The 21,870-nt window shown below is 49.3% G+C and overlaps 1 protein-coding gene across 1 annotated transcript in view; it reads right to left on the reverse strand.

Moving 5' to 3' along the window:
• The window catches only part of NINJ2 (ninjurin 2), a 512,961-nt gene extending 491,743 nt beyond the window's left edge, over positions 1–21,218 (reverse strand). The window contains exon 1 of the mRNA XM_048943157.1: positions 21,212–21,218. The gene's annotated coding sequence lies outside the window, so the exon portion shown is untranslated. The remainder of the gene's footprint in view (positions 1–21,211) is intronic.
• Between the last annotated feature and the right edge of the window lie 652 nt (positions 21,219–21,870).

Genomic DNA, 21,870 nt, shown 5'->3' on the forward strand with positions numbered 1-21,870 from the left:
CCAGCAGCGTGTCACCCGCCCCAGAAGCCAGCTTGCATCACTCCGTGCCAGTGGCAACATGGAGAAGCAAGGGAGCGGCTGGGGAGGACAAGGGTACCCCCTGATCTTCCAGTCATTTCCAGCATGCAGGTGGGAGATCCCTATGGAAAGGAAATGTCCCTGCAGTGTCAGGGCGGTGAACGCAAAGACGGGGTTGAAAACAACCACCATGGGCTGTGAGATGTGTCCTAGAGTCAGGCAGGGAGAGGGGTTGCCTCCATTAGCCCCAGTCTCAGCCTCTCCCCATTGGTGTGAACCCACTTGCTCGGCATGGTACATGGGAACAGACACAATGCACGGGCAGTGTGCTTCCTTCTCAATCTGCGGTTATTCTGCAGCGTTAATCCCAGTGGTTATCAGGAGACTAGTCCACTTTCTTGTTCCTGCTAAGGGAGAGAAGCCTACCTTGCTTTCAGAGGTAGAAATTATTGAAGGAAGTTTAAATGAGGGGACAAAGAAATTGTGAACGGAGGGGGCTGCTGCTGTGCCAGAGGGGTGCATGACAACAAACAGGAGCTATGGGGTCCCATTTGCCTCTGGCAGAGCCTCATGGGACATCTCACTGGATTTATAGGACTTCAGCATCACATCACCGATCTTGATGCAGGACCCAGCAGGGAGGCAAACACTGCTGCCCCTGCTGAAGACAGTGGTGCAGTTGATACCACAGACCGTATTTAATTATGCTATGGAGCTCGTTACCACAGGAAGCAGCTGAGGCCAAGAATTAAGTAAGGCTTGAGGAAGGGATCAGCCATTTCAACAGACAACGAGAATATCCAGAGTTGTCATAACTCATGCCGATAAAAATTTTGGAGAGGATGTACAACTCTTCACCTTGGGGTCTAAGCCAAGCAGAAGAGACTGAGGGCCTTGGTGTGAGAGGAGCGGGACTGGGGCAGATTACCTCACCGTCTGACTATGGCCGGGGGCCTGAGCCCCCGCTAACCACGTAGCCCCGGGATTGCTAGGGACATCTCCCATCTTCCTGGCTTGGGGACAGCATCCACCTGGCCAGCGGGAGGGAGGGATGGGGTGAAACCTGACATGGTCCTGGTCACCCCTCGAGGTACCACAAGGACCTTCCCCTGGTGCCAAGCAGCACTGGGAGCTGATGGGACTCATGTGGAAGGCCACTCCTGCTGGCAGGAGCTACTGGCTGGGGGCCGCTGAGGAGGGCAGTTACACTTTAACTCACTGAGCCCCTGGAGCCTGCTGCTGGGAGTGTCGGTGTAATGATTAAAGCACTGACCGAGGCGGCATGAACTCTGCATGGTCTGGCTGCTGGGTTACGTGGTGGCAGCAAGTCACGGCTTCACACACTGCAGCCACCAGGTCCACCTGGGTATGACTGTCCTTCAAATCCCTGTGGCTCACAGATAGGGTATCACTATTTGATTTCTACGTATTTTAGACCTAATAAATGGCTCAGCTCAGCCCTTCATACAGGGACGAGAGGAAGAAGAAAAAGGAGCTGAAAGGAAGAGGGTTGCCATAGGAGAAGCGCAGGAGCCCTTGCCCTGCCCTTCAGCCCGTGGAACTCAGCATCCAGAAATGCAGCTCCAGACTCTCAGTCCTGCTACGGGTGCCTGACAGGCCCAGCACAGCTGTGCTTCCCAGAGGAGAGGTAAACTGGACAGAGGACAGAAGGTAAACTGACCCAATAGCAGTGCAGCAGTGCCTGTGCAGGAGCCACAGGCCACCGCACGAGGTTGGCAATGAGCATTACTGGCTGTCTCTGTTTGACCTCAGAGAAGTGCAGCCACCAGCAGCACCACCAGATGCAGGAATTACTTTCAGGGATACTTTGAGTGCATCACCAAGGTAAGGAAAGGCAAACACACACTGTGCAGTTGCTGCATTACCCTCTGTGCCAGTGCAGGGGAAGAGCGTGCTTGGGGCACCCATCTCTGCTGGCAGCAGCTTCTGTCCATGCTGTGCACTCCCTACTTGGCTCCCACCTCTGGTCAGTGCAGGGTGTCCGTGAGTCCAGGATGGATTTGACTAGGTGATGTCAGACCAGATGAATCTTGGTTTAATTGACCATGGGTGAAATTGTGCTCTGATGGTTAATGTTATACTTGGGTCTGGGAAAACTACTGCACAATCATAGCAATTAGAGCTGGAAATGATTCAAGTCATCTAATTTATTTCCTCTCTCCCCCCGCATTGTCTCTCCCAGGGATGGGGCAGTATGGTTCCCAACTACGTGTACCCCTGTGCTCTGTCCCATCCTGTCTCACTGACTCAAGGAGTAGAGCATCCACGTGTCCCTGTGGGAGACAATTCCACAGCTTGAAAGACGTCAACGTGAGAAAATGTTTCAGAAGTTTAGTCTATATTTCCTTTTGTGGAGTGCCACAAATTCTCAGGTCGTGAGCTTTATGCCTCAAGGAAACTGGCTGCTTCCCACGAAAGCAGTGGCTGGGAATAAGGTGGTGGTTTCCTTTGGAGTTTGCAGGGGCAGGTAGAGAACATGGGGTGGGTCAATGAAGGTTTTCACACCTGCAAGGCAGGTCAGATAAGGTAACTTGTCTGGAATGAACCCTCCTTTGGCAGAAGATGGAGATATATGTATTTTTTTCCATTTCCAGATGTATATTCCATGAATTCCACCTTGACTCATGAAAGTCTCACTGCTGGAAATTTGTTCAGCTCCTCCAAATTTACCCCCTTTAGCTTGCTCCTATCACTGCCACTAAAACCACCACAGGAGTGTGGAGCTAATCAAAGGACAAAAAGCATCTGTTCTGGAGGAAGGAGTAGCAGAAACCCCTTGAAAGGTGACACGGAATGGGCATGGGGTTGGACTCCACTGCATGCAGAGAGGACTATGGGAAAATTTATTGTGCAGAGGCAATGGGGACAGAGTCAAAGAATCATTAAGGCTGGAAAGGACCTCTTATCTCATCCAGTCCAACTGCCAGTCCATCCCCACTATGCCCACTAACCATGTTCCTCAGTGCCACAGCCACATGGCTTTTGAACACGTCCAGGAACAGTGATTCCACCGCCTCCCTGGGCAGCCTTTTCCAATGCATCACCACTCATCAGGGTAAGTTTTTCCTAACATCCAACCTGAACATCCCCTGGTACAACTTAAGGCCAGAAGCAACACCCAAAGGGATAAGGGCTTATGAGCACAACAAAAACTAGACTGGGACAACATCTACGTTATGAAAAGTCGGAGCCATATTACTTTCTTATGATAAGGTCTCCTGCTTCTGAAGAGGGCCTGACAGCACCACTATTATGGTAAAAAGAAAGGAGCAGCATGAAGATGACTGGAGCCATAGAAGTGCTTGTGCTCTCAGGGAGCTGCATTAAACAATTTTTTGCAATTGATCAGATGTAGCAGCTTCCTTGGTGTGCCGTGACATGTCTCCCACCAACATTAGTCACAGCTGAGTCTCTGACTGTAAAGTTCAAACCACAACCAGTTCCAGTTGTGGACCAACTCATTATTAAATCAATTGAGTCTTAATCACATCATGACATCTTGCAAAGAACATCTGGATGACAACTGATGCTACATAGGAGCCCCTCCTGCTGGCAGTTGTTGCCCCTGGTGCCCAGTGAGGAGCAGCCCTGGCCACATTCACATGCCGCTTCCATCTTCCCGTGATGACCTGCAGTGGGTTGGTGTTCTGGATGAAGCACACTTGGGGGGAAATTAGATGAAAAGAAGGCAACCAACCACTCTCCTAGAAAGAAAATTATTACAGATTATTTTGGCGGAGAAGACAATGTAAAGCCACAGGTAGTTTGCTCTCTTCACCCAACCCTACAAGGACCTGTGACCAGCTTATCTATGGAAGTCCATTCTTCCTCATGGGTTAAACCAAAACCAGCATGGGCATTCAATAAGCCAAGATCTTTCTGAGTAAGCTTTTAAGCAGCACCTGTACGCAGTTCCACCTCTCTGTCCCTGCTGCTGGTTCTGCAGTGGTTCTGCTGTCCCCTCCTATCACCTCTAGCCCTGAGATATCATAGGACATGGAGCAGTCCCAGCACTCCAGTGGCACAGTATCAGAGGCAGCGATGAGGACCCCAAGCCTTCTGACCCACTGTGGCCAGCTGCCCCTTGTCACACAACAGTGGAAAAGCATGTCACTCGACAGAGCAAGCCACCTGCCACCATGCCCCAGGTTGCTCCTCCTCACACCTATAGTTGCCCCAAGGGGGACCTCACAGTTCAGTGGCTCCCCAGACAGCCACATCTGCACTCTGAAGCCCAAACATGCAAAGCTGAAACTCTGACAGAGGAGCACCATAAAGCAGCTCCACCTTTGGATGGATAAAAGCTGGTACCCAGCATTTCCTGCAGCCAGCTGCAATTTCAGGACAGCATTTCCCCTCTAATTAGTTGGCATTTGCTGTCCCAGCTATTATCTTCCTGGTTACGTACCACTGGAGACAATGGGTCCTTATTTCCTGCCACAAGCACCAGGTTACTGTTTACCTCCAGCTGCACCTCTTCTATCCCCCTGCTCACATTAAAAGAAAGTATCTCTAATGACTGCTGTAATGGGAATGGCTAGTTGTAAATTGAGACATGGAGAGCCTGCAATCAGTGGCACTGCATCCTGCGCCCCAGCCCTCACCTGCTCTTCTCCAAAAGCTCATGTGGGCGTTCCCACTGGGAACACACACAGATCCTTGGGGTTGTTTGCAAACAGATGCTTGTGCATGGATACGTGGCTGGAGCAGCATGATCCCAGCCTGGGCCAGGTGCCTCCCCAGTGTGACTCCATCCTGATGCCCACCTGCATGTGGATGTGAGAGGCATGGGTCTGGCTTAGCTGCTCCTTGTACTTCATGCCATGCTCTGGAGCTCCCACTGCACAGAGACTTTGGATTGCAGACATCATGGGGCCCTGAGATAGGGATCCCAGTGCAACAAGTGTAAATCCTGGCTTTGTGCAGCCATTGGGCTGCCACCCAGCTTGGAGGCCAGACAAATAACTCTGTGTATATGCTCACTTCCCAGCCACGCCAAGGGCTGGGCACCACACTCAGCGATTCCCATGTCAAGACACGGTGATCCCACACATACCCCTTGGCCACCCCCTGCTCCTATCAGGGCAAGACAGAATCTGGCAGTGAATCTGTCGAGTGTAATGGGTGCAGAGGCAGGGGAAAGTCCCTCGACGTGATGCCAGCGATGTGGGCACGGGGTGGCTTTGACCGCTGGGAACCAGCCCCCCCGACAGCTTCGCACTGCCCCGGCACCCAGTAGGTGAGGGGGGGGCGGCCGTTCGCGCCCCACGGCAAAAGCTGCTGGCAGCGAGGGCGGCCCGCTGCCTCTGGGGAGTCTCCCCGTCCCACTCCACCACTCCGGGCCGGCGGCGCGGAGCTCCCCGCCGGCGGCGCTCCGGGTCCGGCCCCAGCCCGCCGCCCGTCCCCTTCCCGCCGGCGGCGGCGGCGGTGCCCGCGGCGGGGCGGGCGCAGGGGGCGGGCGCGGGGCGGGGGGAGGCGGGGCGGAGGCGGCCGGAGCCCCCGGGATCCGCCGGCACCTCCCGGGCCCGGCACTCGCCGCCGCCAACTTCGGTCGGGAGTCGCCTTCGGAGCCGCCGATCTCGCAGCCCAGCGCCGCCGGGGAGGGCAGCGCCGGGAGCCGCCCCCCGCTCCCCTCTCGCTGCCGGCGGGGGCTCAGCGCGGCGCGGGGGCCGCGGTCCCGGGGCAGGTGCGTCCCCAAGCGGTCTCCGGCCGACGCGGCGGGGGGCGCGGGGCCCCGTGCCCGCCGCGGGCACCCGCTCACCTGCCGCCGCCGCCCGGGGACACGGCGCCGTGGAGATGCAGGTAGGAGGCGGCCCCGGCCGGCGGCGGGGCAGGGAGGAGGAGGAGGAGGAGAAGGAGGGCGGGGAGGGAGGCGTCCCGCTGCCGGGCGGCGCGGCTCCGCGGGCCGCTCCCGTCCCGTCCACGGCGAGAGGCGGCGCCGGGGGTCGCCGCGCTCCGGCAGCCTCGAGCGCGGCAGCGCCTCTCGCCGCCCGTCCTCGGCAGCCCCGCGCGCTTCCCGACCCTCGGACGGACGCCGCTCCGCGCTGCTCCGGCGGCGGGGAAGGGTCCATCGGGGGGTGCCGAGCGGGGCGCGGGCTGCGGTCGGGCGGGGACCTTCGGCGCCCCTCGGCACGGGCTCGGAGGGTCGGGGGAAAGGGCCGGGGGCCGCGGTGATGGGAGAGAGGCGGGCCGGCCCCGGCCGGCCGCTTCTCAGTGATGCGACGGGCGGGACTGGCAAAGCAGGTGTACCCCGGTAAGGCGGTCGGTACTCCCAGAGGAGAAGGGGTGTTCCTCCTCGACGAGGTCCCGTGCCCTCCTGCGAGCCCCGTGCCCACGCTGCCGTTGTGGCCCTCGTGCCCTCAATACGGCAGCGGGCCTCGACCCGGGCAGCAGCGCAGGAGGTCGTGTTCTTGCCCTGGAAACACGCTCCAGTAGCGATGGGGCTTCTGGTGTCATGGCACCAGGGTGCCAGCGTAGCATATATATAGTGCCCATAACAAGCACGCTGTTCTACGAAACTTGCTTTTTCTGAGAATCGTAGTTCAGTACTTCTCTCATAATGGTACAGGCAAAAGAACTTCCCCCAATATATCCTTGTGTGCTGTGACGCACTTTGCTGCCCCATGTTCTTCACATTTTTCTTCTGCCACCAGTTGAGCATGCTTGTCATGCTCCCTGTGCAACCTTTTCCTGCCTCCTAATACTCTCCAGAAGTGTTCACCATCACCCTTGCTCTTCTATCTGCACCTACCTACTCACGTTTGTCTCCTTTTTGTGACAGAGCAGTGTTCTTGCTCGCACATGAAGCAGTATTTATGTTCTTGCTTCATTTTCTTTGTAGCCAGTAACTGGTGTACATCCATCTTCAAGTGCATGTTTCTGACAGTGTGCCCTGCCACACTTCAGTGGTGCACAGGGGCTGTCTTTTGCCCCAGTATCTCCTCTCCTGACTGCTACACACTGAACATTCTTTCCTGCTGAGGACTTTCTCAAAGGTCACAGGAGGGACAAAGTCCTCTTAAACCAGTGTCCCATCCATGGACACATGGATCTGTACAAACTTGGGTGCTGCAGTAGTTCATGTGGAGTTCTCTTCACGCATCCAAAACGTGGAATAAGCCACCATGTGTGGCAGCAAAGCTAGCCCAAGCACTCTTTTTTTTTTTTTTTTCCTCCTTCTTTCGTGAAATCAGCCAAGTATATGAGGGGAAAAGCAAAAGGTTTGCTTGCCAGCTGAGGGTAGGAGGCAGAGTTGGACAGGAGAGCTGGCCACGGCCCAGCCATGGATTTCCTGAGCTCTCAGGCTGCATCGCTCACTCATGCTCCGTGTCTAGGAGCGTCAGCAAGGGATTCCTTCCTTTTGGAAGTGAGTTTCCCCACAGCTCATTCGGTGACTTGGGGATTGGTTCACCTCTCCTCTTGGCAGCTGTGTCCTTTGCCCAGTCTCTATTGTATGCAAAGCTAAAATGTCCTTGTGTGTTACTGGCCTCCTTTCGGGGCATGCTGAAGCTGAAATTGTTGCTGCTGGCTTCCACCACTGAGGGTCTTCTCTCCCAGTCCCTTCCCTTCCAATCTGCAAAAATTCATGAGATTTGCTGAAAAAATTGAAGTCTTGGAAGTGCTGAGTCTAAAAAGTTTTGTTTTCTGACTTTTTTTTAGGTGGTAAGTCATCGAAAAGTCTTTTCAAGACTTTTTCTTCAAAGACCAAAAAACAGCTTTTTAAAGAAAAATTCACATTTGTGTATACTGAAGTTTCCAGGAGTTTGGGCGCTTAGCAGGCAATCAAACTTTGTGATATTTAGAAACCCAAACAGATCAGTGGGATCACCTTCAGTGTTCTTTTTCTAGTCCAGTAGGCCTCTGTGTTCCTAGACTGCTTTAGATCTTAAGTCTTTTCTTTCGAAGTTGTCGGGCTTGGGTTTCGAGGCTTGCAGGGAAACCAGTCTTTTCTGAAAACTGCACTATTGCTCAGCTGAATGAATATAAATTGTTTCTGTTCAGAAAAACTTTTTTCCTAATGGCTGATCACAGTCCTGGTGAAAACCATTTCATCATTTGAAAATTAATTGGACACACACACACAAGAAGTGTTTCAGAAAGACTTTTAAGCACAGTAGTTCTTAAATCAGGACATGGATAGCCAAGGCATGTTGTCACGTACGATTGCCCAGTCCGTGATGTACTTCCACTTTTTTTACAGAGGAAGGGATGTTGGCTTGCTGGAAGAGGGATACACCTTCATTAACATTGAAGGTGGTGCAGAGGGGAGTCACGGGAGTTGTTCCTGGTCTGGAAACAATCCCTTCTAATGGGAGATTTAAGGAATGTGGACCTAAGCAGAGTTTCAGAGAGAAAACTGGGAGGTGGGTTGGTGTGATACCTGAGTGCATTCAGGGCTAGGAATTAGCTGGTACTCGAACAGCTTTTTGATTCAGGGAGAGAGCTGTGCACAGCAGTGTGTGGATGGATGTTTTGGCTATGTGCATTCACGTTAGCACTAGGCAACATGTTTGACAGCCCGGTGATGAGCCATCGGAACAAACAGCCAAAGGAAACGTTAGCTCTTAAAGTCCTCAAATAAAAGCTGAGTATCTGTTTGGAAGGCATGCTTTATTTCATGAATGGTGGAGCTGGCTGCAGAGATAGCTGGATGGAAACATACGTACAGAATCATGGCAGGACCGGGCCATGCGATCCATGCCCCTTCGAGCCTTGGTGTGCGGATTGACAAAGCTTACACAAATCTTTCTCTGCTGTGAGGGAGGCAGAGCAGCAGGGTCATTGAAAGCAGATTGCCGCTTCTCAGTGCAGCTGTCTCGCAAAGTAGGGATGCTCTCACGTCCCTTGTAATTAGGCAGCCTTTCTTCACAGAAGCGCTTTGCAAGCCGAGACCGCTGTACGCTGCAGCCTGCCCGTCTGTGGGGATCCTTCACTTGTCCTTGGACGCTGTGAAACACGCCGTGGAGTTTGATGACTTGCAGTGAGGCTGCAGACAGCTGGAGGAAGGCAGTGCTGTGTATCCCCTCGAGTCCTCTGGGCCGGGAAGACTCAAGTTAAAATTTGGCTGAGTTTGCAAGACTTTAACTCCTTCTTCTTTCATTAAGTGTCACAAGCAATCACCAAACCTCTTCCTTCACGCCCTTTTCCCTCAGCATGGTTGCTCAGCAGGGCTCTGGCACCACACCATCTCTGTGGCCTCCTTGCATTTTCTCTGGTACCTTCTGACTGCGCTCAGCCTCGCATCTGTCAGAGCTCAGCTGATGGGACTGCAGCCCACGCACACCTCCCTGGGGGACACAGCTCTGCTGTGGCCTACATGGAGGCACCTCTGCCTGTGGTTGCACCCTGCACATTTATTGGGGTGCCCTCCCCAGGTAGGCGGCAGGAGCTGTGTGAACCCTGTCTCTTCCCCTTGCTCTGTTTACCTGTCTATATTTAACTCCCTGGCTGGCTTCATCCCTCCAAAGCCAACCTGCTCTCTTGTGGCTGAGCTGCGGGTCTGGCTCTTGCTGCAGTGTTTCCTGGCGGCTTCGGGCCCGTGGTTTGCTGCTCAGTACTTCTCTCCAGCAGGCGCTGGTTCTTTCTAGGTCCTGGGCAGCTCATCCTCCCTGCTTCTGGCTTTATTTTTAAGCCTGACTGTGCAAAAAAGGGACCTCAGAGCTCTCAGGCTGGAGGGTCTCTGTCATCTCCAGATGTTCTTTCTTGCTATGTATGTTGCAGTGGGCTTTGGGACATCTCCCTTTGTCCCCTTACAGCCTACAGCTGTTTTCATTCTGGCTGTGATCAATCCCAGAGGGATTCCCAATACGCTGAAGAGCTCCATGGCTGTCTCTGAAGGGTCTGTGCCTCTTGAAGCCCTGCTGGACTCGGTGTTGCTCTGTAGGTCCTTCCTGATGGATGTGTCTTCCTTACTTGCTTTGTATGGAACTGAGCTTCCCTGGGCTGGCGCTGGTCCCAGTTTGTTTGGGAGCTTACCGATGTGTTCCTCGGCTTCTAAATAGCTGGCGAGAGGGCAAAGCCAAGGAGAGGAAGCACTCCTATTTCTGTTGGGTTGGGCAGAATTAACTTTCTGTAGAGTTTCAGAATCTGGTACAGTAAATATGGCCCAACCTGGCAGCCTTATTCATCTTCATAAAAACGGCAGGATCAGACCAGTAGTGTCCTGCATATTCCTGCAAAAGACCCTTAATTGATCTCTGCTTTTCTGGGCATGCCTGGTTGTCGTGTAGTTAATGCTGTGGTCTACCACATGAGAGAGATGGTTTGAATCCTGGCCTCCTCTGTCACTCTTTGAGCTAAGCCGGTGGCCTTCTGTTTAATGCCCTTGTATTCTGAGGAAGGGTATCGAAGGCCAAGGTTTTCAGCAGTGACTGGTGATTTGGGGCGTCCAGCTTGAAGTGCTGTCAAAGGTCTTGATTTTTTATTTTTTTTTTTTCCAGGGTTCGGCTCATTCTGACACTTGGGCTGGCTTAAACAGTCTGGAATTGATTACTCAAAATGACGACTCAGTTTTGAAAGACTGTCTCAGGAGCTGGAATGGCATTAGGAAAAATGAAATCAGATAAAATAATGCATTCTGTAGGTCTCTAGCAGGGATGCTCCAATAGGGTAAATCTTGCTTGAGTGGGCTTGAGTGCTCAGAGAATTTGTGGCACTGTTGCATGCATGGGCTCGAAAAAAGGGTTTGGATGTAATTTTTGTTTTTCATTAGGTCATAAAAAAACTTGAAGGGTTTGATAGCTTTTCTCTTAGGAAAAGGAGAGCAGCATTGTATCTTTGATAGATAGGTAGATAGGTAGGTAGGTAGATAGAGATATATTTCTATTTATATGTAAAGTTTTTTTTATATATAAAGCTTAACTTGTAGTTTTATTTTGAAGGATTTGGGGAGAACAGAGTGTACTTTTTCTAAGCTTTAGAGATGAAGGAGACTGTGAAGTTGTTGGATAGAGCATGTGTTTAGGCAGTTCTTTTAAACATCATTAAGGGCAAAGGGTTAACAACAGTCATCCCAATACTGATACTTCAGAGCTCTCCCTAAATTTATCTTCCAGTTGTTCTCTTGGCTGTTTCAGTGTCATTGTTCCACAGAGTCCTGGCGAACTGTAGCACCTCTGTTACGTACAAGTCAGTTGTAAAGCAAATAAACCGAGCGTATCCTTGCTTAGCTGCTAAAACCTTTCTGAGCTTTGTTACACATCAAAGAATGACGAGAAAAACGTGTGAGCCCGAGTACGCCATTAATAGGACATTTTTCAGAAAGTATCATTTTGTGGCTGTCAGGTTCATTAGTCTCTGGGGTGTTCCTAAGTACTTCAGAGTTGGCTGCAGTCATAAAGAACTGATACCATGCAGAAGAAAATGAAGTTCCTTTTCTCCTTTTTTTACAGATAGAGCAGTTTAGAGATTGCCCGATTATGTTCTGCGGTACAGACTTGCTGTGATTACCATAAATATTGGATGTGGCAGAATGCTGGGGTTTTGTTCAGTAAATATGTTGCCGTTATCATTTCTGTGTCACAGCTGGGATGCTTTGTGTACCCTGTGGCTGTCATCACTGTTGATTCTGCCCAGCCACGTGTACTAGAAAAAAACAACTGGAATTTTACAGTCCTGCACTGAAGGGATGCAGATATTAATGAGGTAGCCCCATTACCCTGCATGCTGTAGGAAAGACCTCTGGTTTTGAACCAGGATGTCACTTCTTGCTCCAGCACAGAACATGCACAAACCAGATTTCCAACTGACATCTGCTGCCCTGTGTGCGACTGCAGCTGTTGTTCCACCTGCAGAGCTTCGTGGCCCACCACGCAGGTAGAGCCGAGTTAGCGCTCGTGTGAATTACAACCAATTCCCTGTCACAATTTCTCCTCTGTTTTTATAGCTATTCCCCATTTCCATCTATTCTTAACAAGCTGTTTGGGAGTTTTGCCAAAGGACAAAATGAACTTCTAATAATTTTTTATTAATGGTGAGAAAGTTTTCAGCTGGGTGAGCTCGGTGAGCGCAGCGCTGTTTATGTGCACTTTTTATTGTGTCTGCTCAGGCTCTTTCAGCATCTCTGCTGCTTTCCTAGGGGCCTGTGCAATCCTGAAAGGTTCGAGAGCCAGTTGTTTTCTGCACAACTCACTTAGTTGATCGACCAGTCTGCATGACTACAGTGGCACTCAAAAGCATAAGAACCTACTGCACATAACAACCACATTTTTTGTTCACTAGGCATCTAAAACTTACATGTTTTCAAAGAAAATTGTGCCATTAGGTCAGACTTGCCTACAGGGAATGGTTGATTCCCATCAGCCTCTGTCTGCACTCAACTGCTCTTGATAAATCCCATCCATGGCAGAGCAGCACTGGCACTGCCTGCCTGTTTGTGACACCTTCCAGGAACATGAATGGGAGTAGCAACAGCTCCTGCTGGGATCTATGGCAGTACAATGGTGTTAACTGAGGCATATGTTTGGTTTGGGTTTTTTTTGTTTTTGTTTTTACTCCACAAACTAACAAAATTTTGTGGGGTAAACTTGATAGTAGTCTGGACCAGGCCTTATGCTAGATGATGCTAGAAGTTGAGCATAATAGACAGAGTTTTTTTTTAATGAAGCCTGACTTTGGCTTATGGTCAAAGCCAAATTAGGAGATGTATTTTAAATACATTAGAGATAAGGCTCTGTCAGTTCCTTGCCACTTTCTGTGAACCTGTGTGAGATCCGGGTTGGTACGGGTGAACCTCACACTTCATGCAATCACCTCCAAACTGAGCAGATGGAAGGTGGCTGAGTACCGCTCACCATCGCGGTGTGGAGGGATGAAGTGCTTTGCCTCTCACCTATACAGGCTTCATATTTATGCAGACCCATTTTTCCTCCTGGTAAAAGAACTGTCGATTTCACTGAGTCCCAATCCCTCTTTGGATTATCCATCAAACCTTTGTGCAAGAGGAGTGCGCAGGGGTGACGGAGGCCCAGGAGGAGGATTCCCTGTGGGACTGAAAGAGCCCCCAAGCAATACCCGTTCCCAAGTCCTGCTCTGTCGCCCAGAACGTCTGTCAGCAGAGCAGGCTTGGTCTGGTGTTGAAAGCTGTGGAGTCACTTTCACAAAATTCAGTCCCCATTTGGATCTCAGGCAAACGTCACTTCCCTGCTGAGCGCTGTTGTCATTGAAATCTCTTTCTCACTGAGCTTTGCTTATCCCCTCATCTCCTGTGCTGCAGTGGGCAGGAGCCTTTGACTTTCAGTGTCAAGAGTGTTAAATGTATCACTTGATCCTACCACTCTTCCTTGGTAGTGCTTTCTCTCAGTGCACCTCAGCACGTACTGCTGTTCTTTCAGACCAGTTTGCTGACTTATAACTTGAGGTCCTGTGCCATAGATCGACTCGCTGTGTGGTGTTAATGCAGTGCAGACTTGCATTCTCATGCTCCTCGTCCCATTTGTCAGGAAAACCAGACATTAGTGGCGTAGGTGCCTTTTTGGTTGAACGTGACAACCCTGTGTTTGTGCTATACTGCTTTCTCTCGTTGTCCCCAGTTCTTCAGAAAACACTGGTTATTTCTGCACAGGGCAGAGGTTGCTGTTGGTTTTACGTTTGCTTAAAGACATCTTCAGAAATGCTGAGGATTCCTAGAGTTTCAGTTCAGAACTTGTTGTTGTTGTTGTTTTCTTTCTGTAAAGAATCAATATTAAATAAGTAACAAGTGCTAAGAGGTGATATAATGTTTCCACAGTCCCATTTGCCTTGTCCTTTCCAAGATTTTGCAAAGCAGACCATGGGAAAGAGTTCTGTAATCAAGTGTGCTAAATAAGAAGTGCTGCTCTGTGAGGCATTTAGTTCTGTCTCCAGATCTTCCCCATCATCTGTGTGTAAAAGTGGGGTTCTGTTTGTCCACAGCTTATCTGACACTACAGACCCTTTCGTTGAAGTTGAAATCAGTAATTGCTCTATAATGTATCAGAGTAGGATATGACAGAGTCTAATGTGTAAGTGTAGATGATGGCTTACTAGTTCCTCACAGAGGACAACCACACCTGGTTCCTCGTGTATCCCGGTGGGCATACTGACACTGGGGACATCCATATCCTTGAAGCACATGCTCTCTCCTCAAGCAGGAAACAGGAACAAACATGGAGCTGGTAAAATAATAGGTTTTGACTAGGAGACATGCTTTGGTCTACAATGAAATTTTCAGAAGGAAAACATGTTTTTTCATAGTGATGTTTCAAAACCTAATGATTTCTGTTTCCAGTTGCCACTCAGTGTCATTTGAAGTTGAAACCTGAAACAGGAGTTTAAATTTCAGATCAACATACTGAAATCTCTTGTTTTGCATCAGTGTTTTGTGTTGAGTGTTTTGTTTCTATCAATAATACCTTGGTTTTTTTTCCTCCACATTTTCAAATCAAAAACATTTGGAATTGTTCATGACATGAAATAGTATAATATTTTGACCTTTCATCCTTCCTTGGGATGAAGGCAAATGCTGAAATCCCAGACCTTCTTGGGGAACAGAGATTCCATTCTCTGACCAGATCCACAAAAGTATATTTCCACTGGTTTTGCTGGCTGGCTACTCCAATACTTTGTGTGCGATGACTTGTAATTCACTGCAGATTGAATCTGCGGCGCGTCCACATGGCTGGTCTGGAGAGGCTGAGGGCAGTTAATCTTCCTTACTCTGTGTTGTGTTTTCAAATTAATATCCAGATTTCTTGCCCAAGATAAATTTTCCTTTCTAACCAGTGTTTGGTAGTCCGCTGCATGGCTTCCTGATGCAGAATCCACGCACAAAGCAGAACTCCGATGCTCTCTTGGCACAGCTACAAGCTCTCATGTGACATCAGGACATTTGGAAACGTGAGACAGATACTTGGTTGTCTGTTGTTTGCTATCCTGCAAGCTGCCATTTATCTTCCTGCTCCGAAGTTACTTGTTCCCCTTTCCACCATGGTGGGGAATGTTTTCCAGGCTCTGCACGCTGTCTCTGAAGCAGTTTTATGGTGTTCCCCAGAAGCGTGCTTTTGTAAAGTTGCCTCAAAGCGTAATCCAGAGAAAGTCTCTGAACCAAGAAATGCCTTTTTCTGTTTGGCTTTGAGGTGTTATCTCCACTCTTCCAAAATGCAACTGGCTCCATCTACGTCCCTAAGCTGTTTTGTTTGGAGCCAAGAGAGCTGAGGAAATCAAGGGAGGCCACACACATAAACAACTGTGTGTGAAATCAATTAGTTTAAATGAGCAGGAGACATGTTCTTGAAGGGGAAAAGAGTGGTTCTCACGGCAGCTTCCCCTGTGGATTGCCTTGGCGGGCCTGTTACAAACATTACATCACGGGAAGGATGATGAGCCAGGTGAATGTTTTAACTTTTCTTCTAATTTCAGTCAGTATTTAGAGTGGCGTTTGACTGCGACTGAAGACCCTTCCGTGCTTCTGTGCTCTTTGTAAATATTCTAGCAAGGGATTTTAATAACAGAAAAGCTCATAACTACCAGTAGCAAATGGAGGGACCTGCATTTTGACATCTTCACTTCAAATATTTGCATCCTAAATTTGTATCGAGTCAGGGATAAGAAGCCATGTCGGTTAGCCTGGTGTGTTCAGGTATCAGATTTTCAGCAGTGTGTACAGAAACAGTCTACAGGACAGGAAATATTTGCAGGAGTTTTTGTGAACAATCGCTTATCTCAAATCAGAGAAAGATCGTACTGCTTTCCAAAAATCTGAGGAGAAAAAGAGGTTTCCTCAAGTTGTATGCTGCAAGCTATTATTCCTCTCTGTGGTTGTGTGACCGTGAAACAGGACACCGATGTGCAAAAGGATTTCTAAACCTGGTTAACTCTTGGATCGTTGTCAGGTATGGCCAGAGTGCCCAGCCTTCCCTGCAGGAGCAGAGTTATTCATGTCTCAGCACATTGTGGTCCTGGGCTGTAGGATACCCCAGGGTCAGTGATTAAGATCACATCCCAGTTCCTTTCTGCACCTCTTTAAATAATAGTCTCCTTTCTTTGTAGGCTGGTCTGGGACACTGATGATGTTCTGGGAGCAAAAAGCTGCGTTTAGGCGTTTGCTGGTTGAAGGAAGGCCATGGAAAGGAGGCTGAGAGAGTGAGAAGGGAAGGGGAAGAAAGGGGAAAAGGGGAAGAGGAAGGGGAAAAGGAAGAAAGATTGGGAAATCTGAGAGGCAGCTACTCAGCTCAACCTCCTAAATTGCTGCAGGAGAATGAAGCAGTGCAGCTCTGAGAAATCTTTTTGTCTCTGTGCTTGTGGTACCATTCAGACATTAAAGTCTTTTCATGGCCATGAACCTTCCCTGGCCCCATCCAACCTCCTCCCATCTGGGGATGAGGAAAACAATAAGGGAAATTGCTTTGTGCTTTGCACTGAGGGCTGCCTAATGAATCGCACTCTGCTTAGCCTTGCTCTGAAGGGAAGGTTTCTCTTTCAACACAAAAGGTTCCCAAAGGCTTACAGAAGAATCACCTTTGTTAGGGAAAGCTGTGGGATAAGGGTATTGTCTAGATTCTCCTGTTTGTGCAACCTTGTGGTTAGGTTTTGGCTTGATTTCTTGTTTAATTTCTAATCTGCAATAATGTATTATTCCATCTTCCTCAGGCACTTTTATACATTGCCAAAGCAGCCAGTGTGCTTCTTTATGCACCTAAATATTGCTAGTACTGCCAGCGGCCCCTTGGCTTTACACCTCTGAAAGGGGAGTCCCAGCGTGTTCATTCTTCTGTGATGCTTGTGTACTGCTGCCTCCCTTTCCTCTTGCAACACACCCAAGAAGCACGTGTCCTCTGTGTTCCCTTCTTGGGCTTGGAGGGAAACACAAAGGGCATTTGACAACACTAATAAATTAAACCTCTAATTTCCAGAACCTAATTATGGTTCCTGGGTTTGCTGCCTGACCTGAAAATAAAACTCTTCTCATGAAGTTCTTTTGTTTTCATTGGTGGCGGTTTTGTTTTGTTTTGTTTCAACAAAGCAAAGAAACAAAAGCCACACTACCAGTGCAGAGAATGGTTTGCTGGGTTCGTTTTCCCATGTTTCTGTCTGGGTTCGGCTTGGCCAGTTATGCCCCAGGCTGCGCTTTGGGAGGGGCATCCTACACTAAATATATCTGCAGTGTCTGTGAAATGCAGTATGGGGCACTGCGTCATTTGGTGGAGTTTACTTGGAAACTACGGTGGGAAGCCAGCTTTTATTTTCAGCCTAGGGTCAGATGCATTTGGGCAGTTGTCTCACCTAGAATTTTAGTCTCGATCAGGAGCTTGTCCTTGAAAATTGAGACATTAAACCTTCTCTCTAAAATAATAATAATAAAAAAAAAACCAAGCTAACTGCGGCAACAAAATAACGTTGGAGAACCATCACTTTCTTGTTCAGCACCCAGATTTAAGATCCAAGAGCTTCTTTGGATAGGACACCTTAAAAAGTAAATAAAAAAATATATCATGTTCAAGTATCATGGCTTACTGAGCAGAGGAGGTGGTGCGATTCTGAGCGCTCTAAATATATCAGGGGGAACTCCAGCTCTGGCACACACTGACAACTGCAATCCTTGGGCTTTTGGATATACTGGGACAGAAGGGTATGCCTCTAAGAAATGCATGAACATATACAACTTAGTGTCCAGGGAGGGTTTAGATTTGCAGCTTCTAGCCACGATTTGAGGCTTGTTTTCCTTCCACGTTTCCAGAGCATGGAAATGTTGAGGTGCAGCACCTGAGCTAGCCTGGGTCTCTATCTCACCAGGCCCAGGGAGGCTGCACTGGTAGCACAGACCTGGGGCCTCCTGGGGAACTCACCCTGACAAATAGGTGGTGAAGCCCTCATTGTCTGCCCAGAGCAAGCCAGCAGCTCCTGCCTACCTGTCTCACACACAGCAGTCACATCTCTGGCTGCTGAATGTGTTTTTCTTTCTTCTTCTCTAGAGTGAGAGGAATGCCTGTGTCTGTGGCAGTCTTTTTAAACTAGGAGATAAGGAGACTGGTCAGAGTAAGATTTAACATTTGTCCAGAGATAATGAAGTAACTCCTACTTTCTGTTTCATGGTGCTAGGCAAACCTGCCCACACTACAGACAAAAGCCATCACATTCTACTTGTGTAGAGTACTGGACATACCAGCAGCCTGACCCACAATCCCTGAACCACCTGATGTGCACTTCATACCAACCACAATGAAATACTTCACGTGTATTTGGGAGGATTCAAATATGAGGATGAGGGCTGAGATCTCTGTCTTTGTGACTGCCGACAAGGTGGAGCAACATCTGTCTTCTCTTCATGGGCTTCACCTGGCACTAAGAATGCAAGCAGCTGGGAGGGCAGATGATTGTCATTACCATCTGAGCCTGCCAGGTGTAGATTGTCCTCTTTGTAACAGCAAAGTGTTGGGAAAATAGAAATACTTCAGCTTTTGTTACAGACTCTATGTCTGTCCTGTTCTTTTGGTTGCCTAGTGATTCCTAGGAAGATGATAGGTGAGTGAACATTCCTAGCAGATATTTTGGTAGGTGTTTGACAGCTTTGTACGTCTGTTTTTCCAATGCTTTCTTCAAGTGGGCACTTTTGCTGTGGTGGGTTGCCATGTTGTTCTAGGGATGGCAGGGCTGGGGGCAGAGGGTTTTTCAGCCGAGGTGGGTAGAAGGCACGACCATGCCATGTGTTCCATCTGCTGCACAGCAGAGTTGGATTTTGCTTGGTTTTGCTTAGCAGTAGCACAGAAAGCAGTCCTGTGTGTGCTGCATGCCAAGAAGGTACCTTTACTTGGTGAGGAGGTGCCAGGTGGATGGTACCTGTCCATCTCAGGTCATTAACTAAGCCATGATAATGTGTAATTAACCCTTCAAAAGTAAGCACTGCTTTTGTAGGCAGCTTGCTCTATTCATTCTTTCTTCCTCAAACCCCTCTCCCTGCCCCTTCTAACACTCAGGATACCTCTTGACAGGTGTGTTAGTGCTTACCCCATACCTTATGGCCTGGGACTTCTAGGCAAGAAACATCCTCCAGACAACAACAAGTCAAAGATTTCATGTTCCTGAACTGCAGAGTCTTGGTCTACCAGGTGACTCCGTGGGGAGGATAAACTTAGGCCTGCTGCTCCTCACCAGCCCTCCTGCCCATTGCAAACAAGTGAATATAGAGCAGTGAATAGATCCTGGCAGCTCTTTGCCTTCTTCATGGCTCTCACCCTTTGGTGCCTTTGAGAGAACAGCTGACAAGTTGGGGCTGCGGTTTTTGGGAGCGGTCTGGCTTTAAAGCAGCAATTCATTCATCTGTGCCAGCAGGAGTGGCCATGAGCTTCCCCTTAGTTTGCAGATATTGAGTGCAAGGGGTGAGGAGTGGGAAGAAGAAGGGGAAAGCTGCCTTGGGCTCTGGGAAGAGCAGGGACAGAAGAGGAAATGAGCTAGGAGAGGGGAGGTGGTAATTCTGCTGGGATGCGTATGGGAAACAGGGTGCAGGTCTTTTCATCCATCTCCCAGTGTCTACACTGCACTGGTGGGCTGTGATGGTGACCCCAGCACAAAATCCCAAAAGGCTGAGGAGCAGCATGCGTGTGGGGAAGGAGGGAATGTGATAAGGCAGAAGGTTAATCCTGCTGCTGCAAGCTCTTTTCTATTTGCACCCATCTCCTATTCTGTGTATTGTCATCCATGTTTAGATGAAAGCTGTTGTCTCCTAAATAAAACTAGGACTTCATTCATACTCTGTAGCAAAGCCACAGAGAAATCCCATGGCTGCAGAAGGCTGAGTAGGAGATTAATTTTATTTAATATTTCCCCTCATAAAAAGTACTGAACCAGTGCTGTAGGAGTAAAAAAATAAAATTTGGTGTTGTGGCATGGGAGAGACGGTCTTATTGGGGGGGATATAAAACTGTGTGACTGCTGGAGGTCTCCTGGCACTCCTGTTAATCCTCCCAGGTCTTGCTGTGGAGAACGTGATGTAAAACGCACAATAATTCCCTTCTGTAATTTTGGTAGAAATGTTTTGTTTCCTGAGCTGGTGCTCTGTGTTCCCATGTCCTTCTAAGCTGCTGCTGTGTCCCTCTCCAGCAGCCCTACCGTAACAGCTTGGCCGGTTTGCTGGGTGGTTGGGAGCCTTTTGATGGAAGGCGCTATTTAATTATCAGCGGTGTTATGTTCCCGGAGTTCGCTACATGAAAGCAAAATACCGGCAGTCTGTAATTAATCTAAGCTAATGTGCCACTGTTTACACTCCATCTCCCAAACCAGACAGATGTAAGAAGACACCCAGCCTTCATCTGGGATCCTCCCAGGTTATTTCTGAGCTATCTTTGGAGAACTGCCGTGAACGTATCTGCCCACCCCACAAGTCCCTCAGAAATGAGTACCTTTAACTTTCTGAAGGAATGAGTGGGAGACTTTGTTCTCTGTCAGGGAATGGGTTTTCATGCCTTTTCGTCTGCGTTACCACAGCTGACGTTGGCTGGCATGGTGCTGGAGTGCAGAACCGCTCCAGCAGTTGTGAATTTTGTGGTGCCGCTTGAGGTGACTATAGAAAGCTGCTGCGCATGGGGACCCGCTGGCTCCCTTTGTGTGGAAGATGTGCGATTCTCTGCTGGCCTGGCCTCTGCTCTTAAAAATAAAATATCAGATGTGTTCGTTTCCGGTCACTCTGCTACAAATACTTAGCAAAAAAAGGTGATGAAAATGCTTAGCGCTGTGGAGAGACTTGAAAAGATTATGCATCTGTAGTTAGAGTGAAGAGTAATAAAAAGGAACGTGACAGAAGTATATAAACCTAGAAGCACAGAGAAGTAAACCAGGCATTCCTGTGTGTACTTTTACGTAGTACAAGGTTTCCAATTGAAACAAAACATCTGACATAGGTGAAACTTACTTTTTCTTGCAGCACGTAAATAATTGAGACCAAGAATTTAGTAGAATTCAGAAAGGATTAGATATTTATATGGATAAAAGTCTTACGATTTATGGATATTATTCTAGCTGCTTCAGGAGGTATTGGGCCTCCTGCTCCAGGACAACCTTCCATCTGCAGCTGGTTAAGCTGGCCCCATGGACGCGTAGTGCCTTCCTTTGGAATACCTGGGGATGGATGCTGAATTAGAGCCTCATGTTCTCAAGCATCTCTGCATCAAGAGCTTTCTGTAAATATGGCTGGAGTTGGAGGTGACCAAGAGCTTCTAAGCACTTGCAGGTTGATGTGAGGCAAGTGTGGCCGTCGTCTTCTCTGACCATAGATCTGAGATGATGATCATGCGCCATGTGCACTGCAGCAGGTAGGTGGGCTCTGCAGGCCCTCATGTGGCCCAGCAGGAAAGTCAGCAGAATCAGAGCCCATATGGTTCCCCTCCTCATGGGGAGCAATGCAGCAGGATACAGGGGGACCACATACAGGGGCCTTCCTGGGAATGCTCAGGGCAGGCCCCTACCTCCAACCCTCAGTTTCTTGCTGATTTGGCCAAGATAGTGTGCTAGCAAAGCTGGCCTGGATGGAAGAAAGCCTGGTGATATCCAGCAGAGGGTGCTCATGAACAGGTAGCCTGAGGAACTGGGTACTGCTGGTATCCTGCACTCTGGTTTCTGTGCAGCCAAGCCCCGGTTTCAGGGGGCTGTGCCCATGCTGACAGATTGAGTGGGGCTGGAAGGTGAAGCAGTGGGTGCTGAAGACATCCACGTAGCAGTGTGGTGGGGGCTCCTGTCTAGGACTGGCTCCGATTAGGTTCTACAACATGAAGGAGTGTGAGGTGTCCTCCTCAGGCGTGTTGGCTTGTTCAGTTTGAGCCAAAAGGAATCCATTCTGCCAGCTAAAAGGCTGCTTCAAGTTGCAGACCAGCACAGACGGCGGGA

This window comes from Lagopus muta, chromosome 1, assembly GCF_023343835.1.
Source record: "Lagopus muta isolate bLagMut1 chromosome 1, bLagMut1 primary, whole genome shotgun sequence".
Lineage (NCBI taxonomy): Eukaryota > Metazoa > Chordata > Aves > Galliformes > Phasianidae > Lagopus > Lagopus muta.